This window comes from Balaenoptera acutorostrata, chromosome 11 (assembly GCF_949987535.1).
Source record: "Balaenoptera acutorostrata chromosome 11, mBalAcu1.1, whole genome shotgun sequence".
In the NCBI taxonomy this organism is placed as follows: Eukaryota; Metazoa; Chordata; class Mammalia; order Artiodactyla; family Balaenopteridae; genus Balaenoptera; species Balaenoptera acutorostrata.
Window position 1 is genome coordinate 63353852 of NC_080074.1, and position 20666 is coordinate 63374517.

Here is a 20666-nt window from a genome sequence, read left to right on the forward strand (position 1 = left end):
AGGAGGCTGTACCGGTGCGACCTATGTTCCCAGCGCCTCCCGATATGCCCAGGCACCACGTGGCCGCCTCAGCAAGCCCAGACACGGGGGATTCCCTATGTGGTGGCGGTTCCCCCTCAAGCTCTTCTGTCCGACTGTGCTGGTTGGCACAGCCCAGAATATTTCTGATAGGTACAGGCCTAATCCTGCCCAATCAAATTCTAGATCAACAAACAAGGATCAACAAACAAGACACCTACGAGCATTCCCCACCCCGCCACCTCGAGCAGCTCACTATCAGGTCAAGAGAGGAGCTATCTGCTCAGGGTAGCCATCTGAACTTCCTCTCCACGTGAGGAAGGCAGGGGAGAGGGGCTTGTTCAGGGAACCCAGGGATCAGAACAGGAAGAAGAGATGTCTCAAGGACAGGAATCTTGGGGGTGAAGAAGGGCCTTTGAAGCCTCCGTGTCCTGGCTCACCCACTCACTGGAATGAGACCTCAAACAGAGCCTCACTTTTCTCATCTGTAAAATGAGCATACAGCTTCCCTACTTACCTAAAAGGGTGTTTGGGGATCTGACGAGATGGCTGGGTTCACTCCTACCAGGAATAGCACATGTCGTGCTTGAGCACTCCGAACTGTAAGAGCTCAACAAAGGTAAAGGATTATTAGTGATGTCGTTATCGTTATTACAGCAGATGTTATGGAGTAAAGACAACCCACTAGTCGAGAGACTAAAATCAGGCAAATAGGCCTGAGGCTGGCTCTCTCAGGGCACAACACAGCCATGCCCCTGGGCTGGAAGACTAGAGACTTCCATTCAGAGTTTATCCATTCTCCTGAGGCCCCTGAGGGATGGGCTCCGCTCTCAAAGCTCAGAAGAGACGGTGGATAAACCTCACTCCTATTCAGGAAGGGCCTGGGAACTGAGACCAGCTCTCTTACTTATATCATCTTTGTTTTCTATTGTATTAATTTCTGAATTACTACTTATCTTTGTTTTCTATTCTGTTAATTTCTGAATTATGAATTTCTGAATACTAATTTGAATTTCTGAAACTGAATTCATAATATCTATAACATAAAAAATAACCTATTCGTTATTTCCTTTCTTCTACTTTCTTTGAATTTATTATTTTTATCAGTTTTTGAACTCTTGAGTTGAATCTTTAATTTTCCATCTTTCTTCTTTTTCAATATAAGATTGTCTAAAGACCATAAATTTCCTTTTATGTACTATTTTGACTGCTTCATATTAGCATTTTTTATTAGCATTTAGTTAAAATGATTTTATTCTTTGACTCATAAGCTGTTTAGAAAGCTCCCCACACAAGGGTCACGTATTTCACATTTACTGAGCACATACTTGGTCTGTGCCTGGCCCTGCTCTGGATGCTTAGGGAGACATTAAATCCAGCCAGCATTTATCTCTGTATCCTGGCCTCCCTAATCCTCTACTTTAGCCATGCTTCCATTGCCTACTTTTGTGCCTTTTATCCTCTAAACTCCTTGTGGGCAGGGATTGCACCCCATTACGTCCCCAGGGCCTTGCACAGTCCCTGACCCATGGCAGGTTTTCAATAAAAGTAAAATTAATGAAAGAATGAATGAATGATGTACCTCCCCAACCGAGGTCTCCTAGCCTAAAAGTCCCATGAAGGGGAGGGCATATCTCCTCAGCCTTTGTGTCCCTGGTGCTAATGTAATGCCTGGCAAGTTGAGGGAGCACAGTTAGTGAACAAAGACAGAGAGAAAAGGGAGAGGGATAAAGAGAGAGAAAGAAGAGGAGGAGTGCAGAGAGGGAGGGAGGGACGGAGGGAAGGGAAACAATGACTTCCCTACCCAAACAAGGATGCTCTCCTGCCCCTCTCCTGCCAGCGGAGGATCCTGACTAGTTGCTGGGAAGGCTGGAGTCTGATTCCCCCTCCTCGTGCAAGCTCCCTCCTTCCTCCTCCTTCCCACTCCTGGCCTCCAGAGTGATTCAGTGAACACCTAGCCAAGGGCACAACCCCTGCTCTGAGTACAACAACAAAAATAAGCCCTTACCTGGGCTTGGCTCTTTCTTCTCCTTGGTCTCTGGTCCTCCCAACCACCTGTGAGATGGGCTGGACAGGTGTCATTAGCAGAGGCCCAGAGAGGCCTAGCACTGTAACTTTGGTCACCCAGCAGATAAGAGGCAGCATGTTGGTTCCCTGGAACCATTTTTCACCTGTAGGCTACCTGCCACAGGGACAGTAAAATGGCCAAGCCCGGGAGTTGGTGAAGTGCAGACTGAAGGTCCCCACCTTCAAACACAAAAGGTGCTGGGGCTGAGTGGGTACCCAACAGCTGGTGCCCAGCCTGAGCCCCCAGGCACAGTGTGGAAGATCAGGGTTCAGGGGTCTTGGGCAAAGACTAAGTCAGTGCCCTGGTAGTTCCAGAGAAATCTTCCTCTAAGGGGCTCCCAGGGCCAGGGCCCAAGGCAGGCCCTGTGTGCTGGGAGCTGACCACACGACCTCCCTTCCTGCCTCTTCTGGTCTATGTAGGCCTGAGGAAAAACAGCTGGAGGGGAGGCAGTCCCTGTGTTTGGGAAACTCCAGAGCCTGATGGTGGGAAACAGAAACAGACAGACAAAACCAGAGATACCTGGGCAGAGCTCAAGACCTCAGCACTGGGGCCTGCAGAGCAGCTGGGGGACTTAGTCAAAGAGGGCTTCCTGGAGGAGGGGAGGGAGGCGGCTTGGGAGGAAGGGTTGTCTGGTCTGGCAAAGAAGAAAGCAGTGGGAATGACCTGGGGGCGGGAGTGGAGCAGATTGCTTAGCCTCTGGCCTGGGCAGAGAGCAGGTTGCAAGTACCAGGCTGAGCAGAGGAATGAGGAAAACTGTGGGGGCACGGGTCATAATGTGGGGTAACCCCTGAAACCCCCACCAGGAGATAAGCCAACAGGGGTAGGCACTGTGCCTTATTCAACTGTGCGTCCCAGCGCCTAGTAGGGTGCCAAGCACACAGTCAGCGCTTACTAAATGCTGAATAAATGAATGACGGCATGAATGGCAGGTGACTGCAGCTACTGAGGGATGCAAGATTTACTCGTGGGGCTTCCCTGGTGGCGCAGTGGTTGAGAATCTGCCTGCTAATGCAGGGGACACGGGTTCGAGCCCTGGTCTGGGAAGATCCCACATGCCACGGAGCAGCTGGGCCCGTGAGCCACAACTACTGAGCCTGCGCGTCTGGAGCCTGTGCCCCGCAACGGGAGGGGCCGCGATAGTGAAAGGCCCGCGCACCGCGATGAAGAGTGGCCCCCACTTGCCGCAACTAGAGAAAGCCCTCGCACGAACCGAAGACCCAACACAGCCAAAAATAAATAAAGTAGCTATAAAAAAAAAAAAAAAATGCTTTAAAAAAAAAAAAAAAAAAAGATTTACTCGTGAAGGACTTTTTGAGCACCTACTATGTGCTGCGCCCTGTGCTAGGTATAGCAGGGAGGAATGGGGTAAAATGGGGTCCTTGCCCTCAAGGGGCTTCTGGCTTCTGGCCAGGATCCAACTCATGGTCCCCTGTCGTGGGGAACCCTCTGTTGTGGCTGACCACGTGACTGATCCCTGTAGGACCTTGGGCAACGCTGGAGTTGTTTCTCCATCCGCAAAATAAAGGAGTAGATGAGTGCTCCTGCAGATCCCTCAGGGTCAGCACCCTGACGGTCCCCTTCTGCTCATCCCCTGCATACTCACCTCAATTCCCTGGGCAACACACCCTCCTTGGAGGCAGCAGTCAGAGGAATTGAGAAGTGGCCAGCAGAGCAAATCCTGCTTCTCGCTGTGTGGTCTTGGGCAAGCTCTGGGAGACAGAGTACCTGTCTCGTAGATCTGGTGTGAAGTTTTAAAGAGATGATGCATGATAAAAGAACTTAGCGCTGTGCCTGGCACATGCTAAACGCTTAAAAATAATAATAATAGCAAATATGCTAACTGTGGGAGCCTTTCCCCTTATCCCAATGGAGTTGGAACTTGGCCAGGAGTGGATAGGCAAGATCTGCCCAGCCTCACTTGCATCTCCCTCCCCACCACCCCCCCCCTCATCCCGCAAAGAGAGGCCAGGACTCAGAGATCTGTTGGGGGGCGGCTGAGGATTAGAGAAGGGAAGGGAAGGGAAGGCGCCCAACCGTCCCGTTCCCGGCGGAAGATGACTGCCCACATTCCGCTAGAGAAAGGTCAGCGCCCGCCCGACTTGCACGCACCTCGGCAACCACTGCCCTCTGCCGGCAGCGGCGAGACCAGCACTTCTTAGGAGCCTGAGCCTGCAGAGGCTTCCGCTCCCCTGGGGAGGGTGAGACGGGAAGCAGGAAGGGGGTATGCGTTTCCCAGCGCTGAATCCATAACCCAGATCCCCGCACATTTAGCGCAAATCTCAGGCCTCAGTGCTCAGAGGCCCAGGGCTGAGCCCTCAGAGCTGGGGCCACAGACTAAGCCATCTCCTCTCCCCACCGCCACGCCCCCGATCATCGCCCGCCCGCGGGGGCAGGCTCAGCACCTTTCACCGAGAGGCTGCCGCAGCCCACAGGCCTCAGAGACCCTGACCCCACCTGGAATACTCAGCCCCCAGGTGCGGCTCCTTCTCATTTGTCAAGCCAAACATCACCTCCTCAGAGAGACCTACCCGTCTAAAAGAGCCCTCACTCCCACGACCTGCACACTACTTTCTATTTTCTATTTCATTATTACCCTGTCCTGTGTTCCTCATAGCACTTAGCACAACCTGCTTTGTCTGTTGATTTTCCCTTCTTTAATGTATCAGCTGGGATCTGGTCAGGAAAAGAGAAACCAGGCTAGGCATTTCAAACAGAGAGGATTCAACGCAAGGAACTGAAAGTGTGAGTATTGAAGGTGTAAAGAACAAAGCAGGAAAGCAAGAGGTATTCTAGAGATTAGTAAACACTGAGGCAACGTCATCCCTAGGGCTGAAAAGGTGGCCTTACCCAAACCCAGGAGTCCCCAGGGGGCTGGTTCTTGCACATGGGGCAGGGAATGGATGGGTAAAACATTTTCCCTCTACTGGGAACAGTTGGGACTTAAAGACCAGGTGATTGCTCTGACGAGGTGGCCAAGGCCCATGTGGGCTTCCAGAAGGTATACTGCACGTGCGTCCTGGTGGAGAATGTGTAACCCCTGCAGACCCCCTGCTGGAACCCTCTGTTCAGAAACACAGACATCTCCCAAAAATACACAAGTGAGACTACATCAAACTAAAAAGTTTCTGCACAGCAAAGGAAACTATCAAGAAAATGAAAAGGCAACCTACGGAATGGGAGAAAATATTTGCAAGTCATATCTTTGTTAAGGGGTTAATATCCAAACTATGTAAAGAACTCATATAACACAATAGCAAATAACAATAATAACTAATGACCTACTGTATAGCCCAGGGAACTCTACTCAGTACTCTGTAATGGCCTATGAGGGAAAAGAACCTAAAAAAGCGTGGATATATGTATACGTATAACAGATTCACTTTGCTGTACACCTGAAACTAACACAACATTGTAAATCAACTATACTCCAATAAAACGTTTTAAAACTAGCAAATAACAATAATAATAATAATAATCCAATTTTAAAGTGAGCAGAGGAACTGAATAGACATTTTTCCAAAGAAGACATATAGACGGCCAACAGGCACATGAAAAGATGCTCAACATCACTCGTCATCACGGAAATGCAAATCAAAACCACAATGCGGTATCATCTCACACCTGTCTGAATGGCTATCATCAGAAAGACAAGAGGTAACAAGTGTTGGTGAGGATGTGGAGAAAAGGGAAACTTGTACACTGCTGGTGGGAATGTAAATTGGTGCAGTCACAATTGGTGTAAATTGCTGGAAAACAGTATGGAAGTTCCTCCAAAAATTAAAAATAGAACTACTATATGATCCACTTCTGGGTATTTAACTGAAGGAAACAAAATCACTATCTTCAAGAGATATCTGCAGTCCCATCTTTATTGCAGCCAAGATATGGAAATAACCTAAGTATCCAACTATGGATGCATGGATAAAGTTGTGGTATGTATACTACTCAGCCATAAAAAGAAGGAAATCTTGCCATCTGCGACGACATGGATGGACCTTGAGGATATTATGCTAAGTGAAAGAAGTCAGACAGAGAAAGGCAAATACTGTATGATCTCACTTACATGAGGAATCCAAGAAAAGCAGACTTACAGAAACAGAGAACAGATTGGTGGTTGTTAGAGATGGGGCGGGTAGTTGAGGAAAAAGGAAAGAGAGAAAGAAAGAAAGAAAAAAAGGAAAGAAAGAGAAAGGGAGAGAGAGAGAGAAAGAAAGAAAGGGAAAAAGAAAGGGAGGAAGTAGGGAGGAATGAGAGAGACAGAGAAGCAACACCTCCCCCACTTTGATTGGTATATTTTTGTATGATAATAATTTTTTTCAAAGAGAGAAACCTGCCTCTCCCTGTCCCAACTAAGGCACAAGAGTTTGGTGGATATGACCATAGCCACTCAACTTCTGTCCCAAAGAGAGCAAGAAAGAACCAGAACACTCCTGCCGTCTCCTCCTCCCTGCCCCCAGTCCTCCAGCCCTTGACAGGTTTATGGCAGCTGGGGCTCAGCTGAGGCCTAAAAGTCAGGGACCCCCGTGTCATCAGCCCCCATCACCAAGGGATGCGTGTCACTCAGAGCCAGCACTCAGCATTCCCTTGACAAATATTTATTGACGCCTACAGTGTACCAGGCATGTTTTAGGCTCTGGGGAGAGAGCATGAACAAATCTGCCCAAATCCCTGCTCACGTGGAGTTTACATTCTCATGGGGAGAGACAGATAAGAAAGAAACGTGTTACAAAAGATATAGTTGGCCAGATGGCAATAATAAATGGTATGGAGAGAAATTAAGTGGCAGTGTGCATAGGGAATATTGGGGGTGGGGGGGAGTCACAAGAAAATTCAGGGAAAGCCTCACTGAGAAGGAGACATTTCATCAAAACCCAGACAGGAGTGAAGCAGAGAGCCACATGGATGCTTGGGGAAGAGCATTCTAGCAGAGGAAACAGCAAGGGCAAAGGCCCTGAGGCAGGACCCTGCCTGGCATGGCTGAGGACCTGCAAGGAGGCCAGGGTAGCAGCAGCAGTGGAGGGACAAGGGGGAGAATGGGAGGAGACTGGTCAAGCTGGGGGCCAGGCTGTGCCCCGGCCTCATGGGCATTACTGGACTCCAGCTTCAACTGAGGGAGACGGAGCGTTTGGGATGGAGAGTCAGATCCTGACTTCTGTGGTAAGAGGCAGAGGACCAGAGCAGAACGGTAAGATCTGGAATTTTCCCAGCCCAATATTTGACAAGAAATAAAAGAGAGAAAGAGCCTTCTCTGCCAGCCTTTCTTTTACCCTGTAATTTCCACTTTGGAGAATCAAAGGACAAGCCATAGGACACCTGACGCCATTAGAGCCTAAGCTCCTGGAGGCAGGTGCCACCCTGTGTGACGTGCTCACCACTGCACCCAGAGGGTCTCACAAAAGGGCCTGGCATTCAGCGGGTGCTCATTAAAGATCTGTGGAAGAAATGTGTAGATGCACCGTGAGGGAACCTCCGGAAACTTGTAATAGGCTCCGCGGCCAAGGTGTGTGTCAAGGATCGTGCTGGGCACCTAGCAGACATTGCCCCCTTTTCAGGAGAGCTTGAGTGCCTTGCCCAGGGTCACCCCGAGGCCGAACAGGAATCAGACGGCAAATCTGTCTGACTGCAGGGCCCTCGCCCCCTTCTCACTGCCACAGAGGCCCAGCACACCCTGTCAGGTCAGTGGGTCACTCCCATCTCCCTCTGGCTCGCCCAGGGCCCTCAAACACCAGCCCAGAAGGCTCCAGAGGGGGAGGGGGCGTCCCTTTGCCTGTCCCTCTGAGGGTGTGTGAGTCTATGGGTACGGGGGGTGGGGGTCTGACCCACCGTGGAGAGGGTGTATTTCTGTCCCACTGGGAATCTGGCCCTCCTGGCGCAAGGTCGGTCCTCCGGATCCCACCTCCACCCGCCCTGCTGGTGGGACTGTACCTGTGTTTCACCCCCGCCCGGCCGGTTCCCATCCCCGCGGACCTGCCTCGCATCTCCATCCGCGGGCCCCGAGCGCCCCCAGCCGACCGCTGCTCCGCCTGCACGTCCACGGCCAGCAGGAGCCCGAGGGCGTCGGTGCAAAGGGGCGGCGCAATGGGAAGTTCCCCGACACCCAGGAACCACAGGGGAGTCCGATCTTGGATTGAGGGGGGATTGCCTGCCACACGCAGTAAGGGGACAGGGGCACAGAACTCACAGATGCATCCTCCAGGCCCTGGGACTCTCCTGCAGGCTCCCTGGAGCATTTTCCGGGGTATTGGGGGTCTGAGCCTTGAGAGAGGTGGGTAGAGAAGGCCAGGGGGGAGGGGCAGGACCGGGGCTCCCGGGGCCAGACCACACTGGGTCCTCTGCCCCTGCCTGGGACTGAAGAAAACCCCGGCTGATCCCCACCCCCAGCCTTAATCCCTCTTATCCCCTGCGTCTTCCTCTTTTCCAACCCCTTGCCAATCATATCCCTCCCCAAAATGGCTTTCCTTCCAAATCCTCAGAAGTCCCAGTGCCATCAACAAGGCCATCGCACATCCCATCTTGACACTGAGTCAGGAGCTTGAGAAGGGGACAGAAGGTAGGTGAGCAGGAGGGCAAGGTCAGCCTTTGGAGAGGACAACATATGCACAGGCTCACAGCTGTGTGCAGACGTGAACGCATGTACACAGCATGTGCACATGTGCACACATGTGCACTCAAGTGCTGTATATGTGAACACATATGCACAGATATGCCGTGGGTACATATGTGAGTCACATGCTCACACATGAGCATTGCATGCACACCTCCATGCCTGGGCACAGGTATCCACACCTACAAGCAGGTGTCCTTAGATAAACACAGACTGATACAGGTCTGCCATCAAAGCCCACATCTGCACACTTGGGTACACACACAGCCCTCAGTCGATACTCATGTGCACACACGTCTACACATACCTGGAGGAAAACTAGACTCTGGAGTCAGAAAGACCTCAGTTTGAACTCTGGCTTGGCTTTACCACTCTCTTGCTCCGCGATCTTTTGTGTGTGCAGCTTTTCAAAGCCTCAGTATCTCTGTCTATAAAGTGGGTAATAAGGGTGCCTGTACGGGTTGTAAGGATTAAAGGAGCTAATGAATGGATCAGGCCCGACACGTAGTAAGCACTCAGCAGTGGCAGCAGACAGACCCCCATCCTCAGGCCTGCGTGTGACGGTGACTATAGGGTAACCAGAAGGGTTCCCATCTAGGGACTGAGGCAAGGAGGCCCCCAGCACAGGCACATACGCGTGCACACACGCCGGGGCTGCTCTGTGTTCCTGCTGTTTGTGCAGGCTGCTTAGCTACGAGCTGCGCTGAGGAGCACGTGGGCCCACACGGGAGCCTGGCCCTCCCACCCTAGCCTGTTGGGACAGGGCCTGCCCAGGATTCATTCCTGCATTCCTGCTGCCTTCCCTCTTCCTCTTGGCCACAGGCAGTTGGGGTACAAAATGGAGGATTTAGGGAGCCACTCACCCTCCAATCCACCATAGGCTTTGCCCTGCCCCCGGTGCGTTAGGGGTGCTGCAGGGGCCCTCCCTGAGACAGAGGGAGCCTGGGGTCCTCCTTGGGGCTCTCCAGCTTGCCTGACACCCTCTCTCCATCTCCTCACAAGCCCAAGTCTGCTGAGACTATACACCTGGCGGGGTGAGAGGTGGCAGGCCCTGCCCCCCCACACACACACATGCCCCCCCATGGCCTCCTGGGAAAAGGAAGCCCGCCAGTATCCCTGTGAGCTCCTTTCCCAAGGACTCTAAGTCCCCTCATGAAACCCCGCCCCCCAGGCCACTCCCATGGCCACCCTAGTGCCCGGGGCCGGTAGGGAGAGGAGCTCCTTAACCTGGGTCCAGAGCAGAGAACAAGCTGGGCTCATAGGCTGGCTGTGAAGACCACACAGCAGGTCACCTCTTGAAAGTGTGCCTTTCCATCGCCAAGCCCCCAAACTATCAGGCCCCAAAGGGATGACTGGGACTCTTCCCCTTGCCTGTCTTCACCCCCAGGTGGGCAGGGAGCACCTGGCAGGAACCACTGCCATACTTCATACAGTGACAGTGGAGTACATACTGCCATACTGCAGACAGTAAGAGCCCCTTTCTTTGGTAAACTGGCCCAAAGATAGCGGGTGCAACCCACCCAGGCCCTTCCCCTTCCAGGTCCCTTCAAAACAGGTCAGGGCCACCTCACACCTCAGGTGTAGGGTTGTATGAGAGTAGCACAGGCATCCCAGGGGTGACACCCAGCCGCAGAAGTGTAGCCAACCACCTTATTTTACAGATGGAGAGACTGAGGCCCAGAGAGAGGAAGGGCCTTGCTCTAGGCCCGCAGTGGAGCTGGGCCTCCGGACCCCTTGCCACCCTCTTTGGAGACAGCCAGGGCTGTAGCAAATCTGCCACTCGGAGCTTTGCTCTGTGTCCTGGGACTGCCTAACTGGTCAGGTAGAAAGAGAAGGAGGGGATGCACACCCCAATTCAGCTGATATTCTATTGAGAGGAGATGCAGGCTTAAGAAGGCTTCTTCCCAGTGCCTGGCCTTAGGGCTGACAGGAGTATCAGTGCCCAGACAGGGTCCCTTCTGGAATTCCAGGGGCCTAGAGCATGCCAGAATGAAGGGGTCACTGGTGTGACCACAAACAGGTTGGAAAGGGGGACCCTGAACATATTCTGAGACCCACACCCTCTCCACCACTGCGGCTTTGCAGTTGTAAACCCCAAAAAATGTGGAGATAAGAAAACGGAAAAAGAGCACTGGACTGGGAATTAGAGGCTCTGGGTCTGGTCCTGTTTCTGTCACTAACTCATGGGGGGAAGTTGAGCCTCAGTTTACCCATCTGTCAACTGGCAATGGGATTTGTGATCTCCCTGCTTCCACCACCCCACACTGCCAGAGCCTGCCCCTCTGCGATGGGATGGGGTGCAGGGGACCGTGAGGCCCCTCCCTGAGGAGTCTTGCCCCGGAGGAGCTGCCAGTCTGACTGGGGAGGTGGGCAGGGGCGTTCTTTACTGTCCCCGGCCACTGTCCAAACCATGGAGTTTGGGTCATCGCTATGGAGTTTGGGTCACCCTATGGAGGTAGGGTCATCGCTCTCTTTTACAGATGCGCAAACTGAGCCCAGAGCCGGGACTCCAGCACAGCTCTGGCTGCCTCCAGCAGGACAAGGGGGAGGCCACCGGAGACGGGTGGCCCAGGGCCCTAGCCACCCACCATCAGAGCAGGCGTGTCATGCCGCTGCGGGCAGGGGGTCCCCTGGGCCCAGAAACTCAGGGACTCGGGATCTGTGTCTCCCGCACCGTTCCGCGCCCACCCCCACGGCGCCCGACGGGGACAGGACCCGGTGTGGCGCCAGGTCCCGGGGAGGGGCTCGGAAACCTGGTGTCCGCCCGCCCGCGGGTCGGCGTGCCTGGGCAGGGAAGCGGCTTGGGGCCGCCCGGGCCGGACGGGACACGACGCGGGCGGCGACGCCACATCTGAGCCCCGCCGCCTTCGGGGGCGCCCCGCCCGGGGCAGGGGAGGAGGAACTTCCCAAAGCCGGTCGGGCCCCGCCCCCTGCCGGCCGCCGCAGGTGGATGCAGGTCCGGGAGAAGGCGCCGCCTCTCGGGTCCCACTACCCCAGATCAGTCACTCATCAAACACTTCCTGCCTGGGGCTGAGGCTGGGGGTCCTGCAGAGGGGAAAGCCAGAGCCTGGTAGAGAGGCCTTGCCTTCTACCATCTTTGACCTGCCAAGCCTCTCAACCAGCCCGGCAACACCCAACACACCCTAGGCCACACCAGCGACACCCTCTGCACACCCCGCAGCCAGGCTGCAGAAGTGGCCTCCAGTTTCTGGACTCCCCTTGCCCAGAAAGTGGGCAGAGCTGGAGCCCCCTCTTCCTGACTCCGAGCTGCCCACACACCCTCCAAGCACACGTGTCATGCTACCCTTGATGTCCACCCCTCCTCCTGCCTACAACCCAGCCGGGAATGTCCACCCAGTCTTTGCCTGCCTGCTCTAAGACCCCTCAAATACCAACAGCAAAATGCTTATGTAGGGGCTTCCCTGGTGGCGCAGTGGCTGAGAATCTGCCAGCCAGTGCAGGGGACATGGGTTCGAGCCCTGGTCTGGGAAGATCCCACATGCCGCGGAGCAACTGGGCCCGTGAGCCACAATTACTGAGCCTGCGCGTCTGGAGCCTGTGCTCCGCAACAAGAGAGGCCGCGATAATGAGAGGCCCGCGCACCGCCATGAAGAGTGGCCCCCGCTTGCCGCAACTGGAGAAAGCCCTCGCACAGAAACGAAGACCCAGCACAGCCATAAATAAATAAATGCTTATGTAGCAATTACTATGGGCGAACACTGTTCTTCCTGCTTTATAAACATCATATATTTAACAAGCCTGCCCAGAACAAACGCTGCACCGCCCCTGCCACACACACACACACACACACACACATATTTTGTGCCTGTCAGTAACTCCACGTTCCCAGGTCTGGGCTCATGTGGCTTTCCTATTCCCCCCCACCCCACCCCGTGCTGGCTGCTGTGCTTCAGAACATCGAGCACTGCCTGTCATTCCCTCCGCTGAAGCCCCCTCCCCCACCACTGTGCCCCGTCCTCAGGCAGCTCTGTGGGCAGCAGGCGCTGGGGAAGGAACAGAGACTCTAGTCCCAGCCACTATGCACTGCTGTGCTACCCAGGGCAGCACAGGACCCTCTCTACGCCTCAGGTTTCTGAGCTGCGGGAAGAGGTCATTTCTTAAGGCCACGTCAGACCCCATACCAATGTGGGGTTTTGTATACAGTAAGTGCTCACTAAATGCATGAACAGCTGTTCACAGATTGTGACCCTGCTCTCAGCCCTGCTTTGAGTCCAGGACCTGGGAAGAACCGTGCCCTCTGCCTCCCGTGCCCTGGCCTTCCTGGCTTCTAGAACTTCCTGATAGATCCTGGTCCAGGCCCAGAGGAGTCCATGACAGGAGGGGGTGATGATCTGTGAACAGGCCTGACAGTCTCCTCCTCCCTCTAACCCTCTTCAGGGCCTGGCACCAGCATACAGGCCAGAAGAGAAAGATAGTCCAAGTCCACATGTGTTCAGAATCCCCCATTAGAGCACCATGAACCAAAGGTCCGTGTGGGTTGGACCTACAGGGTCTACCCTGGAGTTTCCCATCTGTAAAATCAGGAAGAGTCAGCTGACCATGGTTTTCAGCATGTACTTGAAGAGCTGCCCTTAACAAGCTCGTAACACTTATTGAGCACCGACTGGTGACAGGCATTGCCCAAGGCACTGGAAAGACAGGCTGCTGCGGGACGCAGAGAAGATGCTGGCAACCAGCTCAGATGCAGAGGCAAGGACAGAACCTGAGGCAGCAGGTTCTCTTCCTGGAGAGGGGAGCATGCACACGGTGTGGAAGGCGAGGGCAGGGCCAGCTGGCTGGGGAGGGGCAAGGAGAAGGGCATCCCTGTGGGAATTCAGAACGGAGCCTCGGGTTTCCGCAAACCCCACAGGTGGAGGACAGGAGACAGTCCTGACCTCCAATTCACTGTGGCCTGAGTGCCGGACAGTCACATCCTCCAGCGGACAGGACAAGAAAAGAGGGGGTTAAACACACAGCAGAAGAGACCAGAGCCAAGCAGCAGGCAGAACTTCCTGCTAGAACTGTCTGAATTCCAAACTGGCAAGAGACTGAGGGGTTCCCTGATGCCCAGGGCTTTCAAGAAGGGGTGTCACCAAGAGGCTTCAGGAGGGTCCTTTCTTTAGAGGGCTGGGGGCAGACCTCTCAGGGCCGCTCCACGCAAGGGAGGCTGGGAATAGGACAGCAAGTTTCAGCCATCCTCACATGTCTGGCCTTGTTTTCTTCACACAGCAGAAGTTACTTCGTCAGCTTCCTGGAAAACCTCTGTGCAATCACTGATGGAGAAGCCCTGCCCCAGGCCTCGCTCTCTCTCTCTCTCTCCCTCCACCCTCTGTTCTGACGCAGGAGCACAGACCCGACCGCTCCCAGCACAGGCTTGGGACCTGGCCCTCACCCTGTCCTCTCCCAGCTGGGCCATCAAGATGCACTCACCAGCACAAAACCCAATGCACCCCCAGGCCCAGGCCCAGGCCCAGTCCCAGCCAGACGGGGAGGCAGCGGGGAGAGCACACAGCCTGTGCCCAGGAAACGGGGCGGGGCTGGGGGTCAGGAGTCCCGGGCTCTAGTCCCGGCTCTGGGCCTCAGTTCCCCAAGCTGCACAGTGAGGGGCTGAACTAGATAATATCCAAGGATACTCCCAGCTCCAACTGTTCTAGGACCAACAGGAAGACACAGTCCCTTCCTTCACTGCGCCCACAAGGAGGCCAGGGCCAGAGCAGGGGCTGCTTCCAGACTCTACCCCCACCACGCTGTGTAACCTCTCTGTTGAACTCACTTGCCAAAGTGTCCTGGCAGAGGGGCTGTTGCTAGGGTCAAATGAGATAATGCTGGAAAACTGCACTAGGAGCATGGAGTCGGCGCTCTCACCTTTCGTCTCCAGGGTGAAATTCCAAGATGGTGCATCTGGCACACACAGGATGACCGGCACAGGAAGATACAAAACACATTGTACTCAAGGGCTGGGGAGAGTATGGCCAGGAGGTAGGCTGGGGGCTTCCAGGGAAGGTCTGCTTCTCAAGGGAGGCTCTGGTCGGGAGCTGGAGATGCGAGCATTACAGACAGGGAGACGGGTTTAAGGAGGGGGCACCTGCTTCCTCAGGCCGTCTCCACCGAGCCCCCTCGCTGGGAATTAGGCAGGCTGAGCCAGACCACCCCACTTGGAGAACTGACCAGGAGAACTGCCCTGCGACCCCAGCTCCCTTGAACAGAGAGGGCGGCCCTTGCCAAGGGAGCCCAGCGAAGGCTCCTGGGCTTGGAGAAGGGAGCCAGGGCTGTGCGGTGTGGCCTTGGCCTGTTAAGAGTCTATAAGTGAAGGGACACTCCATGGGGTTTAAGATCCTTGGGGGAATTCACGACCCCTAGCCCACCTCCCTAAATGTGCAGAGGAGGAAACTGAGACTTGGAAAGGAGAGCTCACTTAGCCAAGGTCACACAGCAGCAAGCTCCCTCTCTGAGCCCTGACTGCCTTTTCTGCCTCCCAGGTGGGGAGGGCCAGGCCTCCCCGACTCCAGGTGCCCTTACCCGGGTCTGGGGCAAGTGTCAGTGTCTCCATGGAGACCGGGGGGGGGGGCATTGTTGGGCTCAAGGCCAGGACTGGGATACTGCAGAAGCCAGCTTCTTCCTGAAAAGGGCGGGGAGGCCCGGAAGCAGGGAGATAGCCTGGCCTCCACCTGGCAGACAGCATTTGTTACCTTGTAAGGTACTTTCTCTTCTCCCTCAAACAGCTTCTGACCGAACTAGGTGGGGCTGTGGGTGGAGGAGGTGAGGCTTGTTCTTGGAGCCGCGCCTACTTACCCACCCAAGGACACCTGAATAGCCCTCCCTGGGAGCAGCAGGGTCCAGAGCAGCCCCCTGGCCTGTCAGAGAAAGGCAAACAACATACAGGCACGTCTGAGGACCCAAGCCTGGCCTGGGAACCACGATCCCTGGGTTCCCACCCTCGCCCCTCTGGGAGGGGTTGTCTACCTGCACTTAACCTGCGCTGCTTCCCCCTCACCTCTGATTTACAGCCAATCTGGCTCTCCTGCCCTCTCACACTCACACCCAGACATACACACAGCACCTGCAGGGGGAGGTGGGGGGCAGGAGGCAGGAGGCTGGGGGCTGTGTGGAAACCGCACTTGCTATCCTTCCCTGAGGGCAGAGAGGCCTGGTTCCCCAAGGAGGGAGCTGCCCATCAGGGTCCCAGGGCCTCCTGCCTCTTGCCCAGAGAAAGCAGGCTGGGCACTGCCCGGGAGTCCAGCAGGGCCATGTCTGTCTCCATCTTCGGAGGCATGGAGGGATCCAGGACCCAGGGCCGGTGGCCGGGAGGGGCAACAGGGTTGCTCACTCACCGGACCCTGTGGGGCCCCTGCCTGACTCTGAGTGAGGAGTGGTGTCCGGGGGTCCCAGTGACAAACTGGACTGAAGTGGAGGACTGGGGCCAGGCCACCATCACTGATGTTCCGCACCTGACACAGGGCAGGCCACACTGAACACCTGATGAGGGGCTTTAAGGCCGGCTGGTCACTCACTAGCTATGTGACTTTGGGCGACTATGAGCCTCCTTAAGCCCTGGTTTTGTCTCTGTAAAGTGGGAGTGATAGTTTCCTCCTCCCGGAGTTGTTGACAGTTTGGACAGTAGCACATGATGGCCTGCAAATGGCCTTTACTGGGCAGCTGAGGAAGGGTCAGTGTGCTCCCCAGGGTCTCTGGCTGTGTCTGTGGACACCAAACCATTTCAGCCCCTCCAGGCCCTAACCGGAGGGAGCTCCAGGGGTACAGGGCACTTGGTCACTGAGGAACACCTCAGGAGGGGCTCACAGCACCACCGGGGAAAAAGCACTGAGGACAGGGCCCATGCCAGGCAGGCCCCTCTGCCCCCAGGTCGGCATGTCCTGGCCCCAGTGCCATCTGTGCACACAACTGTGTGTGTGTGTGTCCAAAGTGCCACCAGGCCCCCTGGGCCACACCCTGGTGACTCAGGGCTATGGCATGCACCCTACCCAGCCAGTGGGAAAACAAAGCCACCAACTCAGGGCCTCGGCATCCAGGCTGAGTCACACGCAAACACACCCAGCCAGGTGCCCCCATGCCTCCCAGGCTGGTCCCACCCCAAGGGATCTGCAGTGGAGAGCAGAGGCAGCCTCTCACACTGACGAGGGAGGGCGGGGGCTTGGCGTCAGGGGTTAGGGTTAGGGGTATGCCCGGGCGCAGCTGACTGACAGGCGCCTGACTGACAGACAGGTCTCAGGTGTTGACCAGGGCCATCATCCCACCTCTGGGCCCCCAGACTTCACTCACCCCAGGCAGCAGAGTCACAGGCCTGACCCTGGGACCCCAAGTCTGGCCCTGAAATGTGTGGGAATTGTGACAAGGTGAGACGGCCAGGCCTTCCAACTACCACTCTGGTTAAGGCCGGGTGAGGAGTGGTTTCCCCACCTGAGCCTGGGAGTCAGGGTGGTCAGGAGAGGGGCCAGGGCTCACCCTGATAAGACCCTCCATCTCCCTGACCACCAGTGGCTCAAAGAAGGAGCAGAGGTTCCCAGACAAGTGTCCAGAGTGAGAGAAGACGCCCAGGCAGGAGGGCAGGGAGCAGGTGGGTGGCCTTCACTGGCAGGGAGGAGCCCCAAACCCCAGGCCAGCCCAGTGTGGCATGGGGCCCCTGCTTCAGCTAATACCCAGGCCCTAGAGAGTCCGGGGCTCAGCTGCAGAATGCCACCTCCTTGGGCCCCCGCCTGAGCACAGACGGTGGAGGGGGTCCTGCCACCATCTGGGGCCAGAGCATCCAGTCTCCAGCCGACGCCTTAGCCGAGAGCAGCCCACCAAAAAGGGAGAGGACAGACCCAGCAGGACACCACAGGGCAGACAACCAGATCCCTAAGACCCTCAACCAGCTGCGACCATGCCCGACCCTAACACGGAAACCCTGACTCCAACCCAACCCAAACTAACCCCAAACTGTGCACGACGCTCACCTGGGCTTGCCCCACCCCCATCCTGAACCCATAGCCCGATCTGGCACTGCACTAACCCCAACCCTAAGGCCAAGTTTGAACCGTACCCAACCTTACCCTGAATCAACTTCACTCCAAACTCGGGTGCTTCCCTATGCCCAAACCTTACCCCATTCGCAAAATTCAGCCCTAAAGCAATCCCATCCCAAACCCCAGCTCTGACCTGCACCCACTCTCAGACTTTTGCCCAAAATTCCAATGTCAGCCCAACTGCAGCCCCAAACCTACAACATTCCTCCAAACGCTGCCTTCCCAGGCCCTCCCTTAATCCTAACCCATATTCCACATCCCAGTAGACCCCATGCCCTGTCTCTACTCTCACCACCGACCCTACCCCAAGATCCCCAAACCCCAAGCTCCCCACAAACCCACTTCTACCCCACCCGCCCCCATTGAGCCCACCCTGTGTCCATTTTCTGACCATCAGAGACCTCTGCTGAGCCCTGGAGTGTCAGGTGGGGCATAGATCCAGGGTAGTGGGTCAGGTCCCACATGCCCAGGCTGCGAGTTGAGGTAAAAGGGCAGGGGCTGTGTACAGGACATGCCCCCAGTAAGAACGGCAAGCACTCTGCCAGTACCATGAGCCCTGCACCCAGTGGCCCCATGTGAGGACTTGTATGGGGTGGGGAGGGTGTCATTCAGACTCTGGGCCTGCGCTAGCATGCCTGTCCTCCCAGCTGAGGTGGGAGTTCCACTCAGGGCAGTCCAGGGGCCCACTGTGCCCACCCAGCCCAGAAACCCACCACAGTACAGCCCCCAGCCCACTCCTCTACCCCAGACCCTGGGGTACCCACACCTCGGGGGAGGGAGTCAAACCCAGACCCCTGAGACTTGTGCCAGCACTCCCCAGGGGGCCCCAGCACCCCTACCCCCTGTCCCTGGTCTATAGGCCCAGTAGGCTGAGCTCGAGGCCCTCCCTCTGCAGTCTGGGGGAGAGGGAGCAGGGATGCCTGGCTGGTATCAGCCGCTACCTCCTGCCCCCAGGCCCAGGCTGCATTCCCAGCAAGCCGGGACCTGCCACTGGGTAAACAAGCCGCGCTCAGCACCCTCTTCCTCTGTCCTCCCAGACTCCAAGGTAGCTGCTGCAGCCAGATGAGAAGGTCTCTCCCTCTGCTCTAGCCTGGGGGCTTCATGCTGCAGTTTCTGTCACGAGACTCCCCAGGACTCCTCTCAAGCAGGCCCAAGCACCCCAAACTCCTCAGCCTTCTCTCACCCACTCAGCCCTGCACCCCAGAGACCCTGCACCCATGGCAGCAGCATGATCCTGAGTGGGTCCTTTCCTTAGCCTGCCACTCTCTGTCAGAAGACCTGGCCCTTAGTGGGACAGTCAGGAGCTGCGGCTTCATGCCCCCCACCATAGTGGGCAAAGGGAGACCCTGAGAGGTCGTAACTCATCACACCTCACCTAGGAGGGTTAGCGGGTAAATTGCCTTGCCCCACCTCAGGCCTCAGCCAGTCCAGGGCTCGCTCCAGAAGCCTGGATAAGCGTACGGGGCCTCTGGAAGCAGTGGGAGCTAGAAGACGCAGGGGACTCAGGGATGGGGAAGGCAGGACCAGGCCCCCGGGACAGGGCCTCCCCAGACCTCGGCCCTGGAAGTTCTTGCAGTCATCCAACCTGATTCCCTACAACGCAGTCCAAGGGGAGAAGGAGCTTTTCCTCCTCTCCATCCCTCCGGGCACCAGCCAGGTCAGGACCCAGGCGCCTCTGGCCTGGTGCCCACTCTTCCCCACCCCTGCTGTTCTCACTGGCCCTGACCCTGCCGCTCCCATGCTTAGCAGAGGGACCCAGCCCTCCCTCGTCCGGGGGTCCGGGCTGCCCAGAGTCTCCCCACAGCTCCGCTGCTGCCCGTGGAATTCACGGCAGGACTCCCACAGAGTGTCAACCCACCCATCCCAGCAACCAGACCCCTGCTGCTCTCCACCTGCCCCTGCCCGGGCCACGCTGGCCCCTTACGCTCTCCAGAGAGGCCGTGCGGTGTCAGCCTCCTGGCTTTGCTCAGCTGCCGCCTGGAAAGCCCTCCCCTCCACTTCCACACAGGAAGCAAACCCTATCTGTCCCTCAAGCACCAGCTCAAAGGCAGCCAGGACTCCTCTCAAGCAGGCCCATCTCCTGCCTGCCGCGCCAGGGACGGAAAGCTGTGGCCGGATGGTCTGTGCCCTTAGGAAGCAGGAGATCAGGGGTGGCAAAGACCCATCACAAAGCTGCAGGACAGGGGAGGTGGACGTGCCCTCAGAGACAGAGCACAGTGGTCTGGGCCTGGGCTTCCCGGAAGGGGACTCCTCTTGGAGGAGATGGGGCTGTGATTTCACGGTGGTCTTGTCTGACACCTCCATCCCTCCACAACCGGCTTCAGGCCACTGGGTGGCAACTGGGGGCTAGTGCTTCCCACCTGGAGCTCCAGTTCTCACGACAGTTTTGTGACATTGATGTTACTGTCCCCATTTTACTTACTAGGACACTGAGGCTACAACAAGATAAGTGACTGCCTACGTGGCAGAGTGGGAATTAGATCTCAAAGCCCACCCTCCAAAGAACTAAAGACTTGCCACAAGTGGGTGTGAAGGTTGGGTCCCCTGGGGAAGGGCCAGGAGGGTGGCAGAGCCAAGGCCAGACTTTCACCTAAGTCGCTGAAACCCTACAGCAGGGTCCCCGGGCCTGGGGGAGCAGCCAGTACCCCAGGGCACCTCCACAGCCGGTAAGCCACTGATGCCCTGCCCGCCCCCCCACATTCCAAGTGTCGTGAGCAAACCCAGCACCGCAGTCCGTGCACCGCGGAACGCACCCACGCACCTCAAACCTGCCCCCGGCTTCCGCCCCCACTGTCCACATGCAGACCAACCAGACCGGCCGCGCCAGCCCCGCTGCCACCGAGAGAGGCTCCAGAGTCTCCCCGCCCCCACTCGGAGCCGGCGTGAAAATATTCCGTGGCGCACTAGCGCCCCCAGCTGACCATTGTGGGATAGGCAGGGCACAGGGACCCAA

The 20666-nt window shown here is 56.4% G+C and overlaps 1 long non-coding RNA gene across 1 annotated transcript in view; it reads right to left on the bottom strand.

Annotated features, from left to right (window-relative positions):
* Positions 1 to 20666, bottom strand: part of LOC130709168 (uncharacterized) — a 41385-nt gene that overhangs the window by 8898 nt on the left and 11821 nt on the right. Inside the window, exons 2-3 of the long non-coding RNA XR_009009637.1 lie at positions 3690 to 3824; positions 536 to 627 (exon numbers count right to left, since the gene is read on the bottom strand). This is a non-coding gene — a long non-coding RNA (uncharacterized LOC130709168). The remainder of the gene's footprint in view (positions 1 to 535; positions 628 to 3689; positions 3825 to 20666) is intronic.